The sequence below is a fragment of the Oncorhynchus clarkii genome, unplaced genomic scaffold, assembly GCF_045791955.1.
Source record: "Oncorhynchus clarkii lewisi isolate Uvic-CL-2024 unplaced genomic scaffold, UVic_Ocla_1.0 unplaced_contig_13835_pilon_pilon, whole genome shotgun sequence".
Taxonomy (NCBI): Eukaryota; Metazoa; Chordata; class Actinopteri; order Salmoniformes; family Salmonidae; genus Oncorhynchus; species Oncorhynchus clarkii.
Genome location: NW_027258204.1, coordinates 2,065 through 5,769, shown reverse-complemented (window position 1 = coordinate 5,769; position 3,705 = coordinate 2,065). Strand labels below are relative to the sequence as shown.

General features: G+C 39.6%; 1 pseudogene; it reads left to right on the top strand.

Annotated features, from left to right (window-relative positions):
• Window positions 1-578: 578 nt before the first annotated feature.
• On the top strand, window positions 579-2,602 carry LOC139395959 (uncharacterized; annotated as a pseudogene).
• The last annotated feature ends 1,103 nt before the right edge of the window (window positions 2,603-3,705 follow it).

The following is a 3,705-nucleotide window of genomic DNA, read 5'->3' as shown; positions in this document are numbered from 1 at the left end:
GATGTACTGGCCTGTCTCCTGGTAGCGCCTCCATGCTCTGGACACTACGCTGACAGATACAGCAAACCTTCTTGCCACAGCTCGCATTGATGTGCCATCCTGGATGAGCTGCACTACCTGAGCCACTTGTGTGGGTTTTAGACTCCGTCTCATACTACTACTAGAGTGAAAGCACCGCCAGCATTCAAAAGTGACCAAAACATCAGCCAGGAAGCATAGGAAATGAGAAGTGGTCTGTGGTCACCACCTGCAGAACCACTCCTTTATTGGGGGTATCTTGCTAATTGCCTATAATTTCCACCTGTTGTCTATTCCATTTGCACAACAGCATGTAACATTTATTGTCAATCAGTGTTGCTTCCTAAGTGGACAGTTTGATTTCACAGAAGTGTGATTGACTTGGAGTTACATTGTGTTGTTTAAGTGTTCCCTTTATGTTTTTGAGCAGTGTATTTAGCAACGCTAGCAGGGGCGCAGCATTCACTGGGGACAGGGGGGACATGTCCCCCCCACATTCAGAAATTACATCACTGTCCCCCCCCCAGTTTTGTCATTGGAATGTGATACAAAATGAGGCAATGGTCTGCTTTAGGACAGTTGGGTAGGCTGTTTGGAGTCTTACATTTTTTTACAAAAAAACTGTTGCGCCAGTGAATGCTAGTAATCATTAGTATTTTAATCAGCCCTTGCATTAGCAAAGAAAATTATGTCAGATGTTTTATGAATACTTTTTACAATGGCAGCCACAGTCACTGCCCGATGAGTCACTCAGCTTACCTTACTGTCTTCACAAAACAGTTTTTTTGCTGGCTGCACACCTAATTAGGGTGAAACCTGTAAAATCTAGAATATGTTCTAAGAGAAAGTAACATTATGTGACTATATTCAGGTTTATTAGGGCTCCCGAATGGCACAGTGGTCTAAGGCACTGCATCTCAGTGCTTGAGGCAACACTACAGACACCCTGGTTTGATTCCAGTCTGTATCACAACTGGCCGTGATTGGGAGTTCCATAGGGCAGTGCACAATTGGCCCAGTGTCATCCAGGTTTGGCCGGTGTCGGCAGGCATTGTAAATAATAATTTATCCTTAACAGACTTACCTTATTAAAGAAAGGTATCAAGTCAGCATATTGACATATTCACGTAAAGTACCGGTCAAAAGATTGGACACACATTCAAGGATTTTTCTTCATTTTTTACTATTTTCAACATTGTAGAATAATAGTGAAGACATCAAAACTATGAAATAACACATATAGAATCATGTACAGTAGTAACCAAAAACCTGTTAAACAAATATATTTTATATTTGAGATTCTTCAAAGTAGCCACCCTTTGCCTTGAGGACAGCTTTGCACACTCTTGGCATTCTAGTTGTGATGTCTTCACTATTATTCTACAATGTAGAAAATAGTACAAATAAGAAAAACCCTTGAATGAGTAGGTATGTCCAAACGTTTGATTGTTATAGCATGTCAAATGTTGCACCTCCCACAGTTGCACCTCTCACACAGAAAACTTTCACACAGAAACTGTCATTGGATAATGAAACAAAACAACGAGTCAAAAATTCCACAGCTGCACCTCTCACACAGAAACGGTCATTGGATAATGAAACAAAACGATGCCCATCCTTAAAATATGTGTTTCCGACAATGATATGCCAAGTTGAAACAACAAAACTCACTATACTTTGCTCCACGATTTGTGTTGTAATGATTATACAAACTTTGATACACTTTTTCTCAATAACCATTTTAGATACAGCAGAAGAAGTCTGATATTAATTAAAGATCTTTCATCTAAATTATATGTTTTTGTACTGTATTTCAGAAAAATATAAAATGTTCTGAAAATATATGTTTAATTATCACGTGGAATGACCCAAATTCCTTATGAAGTTGGCACAGGGTATGGTTGTATGAGTTTCCATGGTGACAATACTTTTCTCCTGATTGATAGTCTTGTATGTATATTCTCATTACAGGGCCACAAGCGGTATCACTGGATCAAATGTAGACCCTTCGCTAACTAAACACCAGGCGATTGAAATTCATCCATTGGATAATATCAAAGTTGACCTGAATGAGGAGGGAACAGTTAGAAGATGGACAGTAGGCAAACATAATCTGAAGGCAAACAAAACAGTGTTACTCATGGGAGCGACTGGAGTGGGAAAATCAACTCTCATCAATTATATTGCCAACTACATCCTTGGGGTCAATTTCGAGGACAACAAAAGATTCCAATTAATCCCAGATGAAAAAAAGAGTCAAACTGCATCTCAAACTACTGCCATCACTGTGTATGACATCTTTGGCCATGAAGGGGACCGTGTTCCTTTTACAGTTACATCATCGACACTCCAGGATTTGGAGACACAAATGGGATTGAACAAGATCAACTCATTACTAAAAACCTTCAAGAATTGTTTGAGTCCAAAAATGGAGTGCACCAAATTGATGCCGTCTGTTTTGTTGTTAGAGAGGATGAGGTTCGTCTCACCCTCACCCAACGCTACATCTTTGAGTCCATCCTTTCCATATTTGGAAAAGACATTGAAAACAATATCCTTGCACTCATCACATTTGCAAGAGGAGGCAATCATCCTCCCCCTGCTCTTAAAGCCATTAAGGAAGCAGGGATTCCATGTTCAAAAGAGAAACTGAAATTCAACATGACATCATCCACAAACAGATCAGCTGATCCACATATAATAACAAATAATAAAAGACATTGGGCAATGGGAGAGAAAAGCATGACAAAGTTCATCAACCTACTAACAACGCTGGAAACAAGAAGCTTGCAGCTGACCCAAGAAGTGCTAGCGGAACGCAGACATCTTGAGACTTGTATTGATGGGATAGAAGATCAGCTAAAGATAACCCTTGACAAACAGATCGAACTTAAAGAAATTCAAAATGTCTTGAAAGAAAACAAGGAAATGATAAATGCTCAAAGGGATTTTGAATTTCTGGTCACCACTACTGAGCTTGTAAGGGTTGATTCTGAAAAGATGGCAACCAACTGCAACAACTGTGAAATTACTTGTCATCTAAGGTGTCCGTTAGCCCCACAGAAGCTGTTATTTCTTTGTGAAGCCATGAGAAACCGCCAGTGTAAAATTTGCCCTGGAAAATGTTCCTTGAAAGATCATGTCAAAGAAAAGGTGGTATACCAGATGACTCCAAAAGTAGTGAAGAAAACATACAATAATATGAAAGTTGAGTATGGACAGGGACTAGGTGGAAATATCACAGGATGTGGAGGAAAAGATTCAGTCTGAGATACAAGAATCAGAAGACAAAGGAAACAAACTGCTTGAGACTTCATACAAATGTGTGGCTGGAGGAGATTGCACTAAGGCCCAATCCATTGACAGCAGAGGAATACATTGATCTTCTGATTCATAGAGAAACAGAAAATAGCAACAGGGTAAAGAAACTTCAGGAAATGAAGGCAAAAGCTCTGCTGATATCTTCAATGACCAAGGAAAAACTTGAACAAGGCACGGGATGGGCTCTTAAAAAAATGAAAGGATGTACATCGCATGATTAGCTATACAAACCAGTAAGATTGTGTAAGGATTGATGGAATCATCTGGCCCAGCACATTGTCTGTTGTCAGGCCATCATGATAGAGAACCAATTCAAAAGTATTTTTTGACAGAAGAGGTCCTCAAACAAAAGCTGACATAGACACT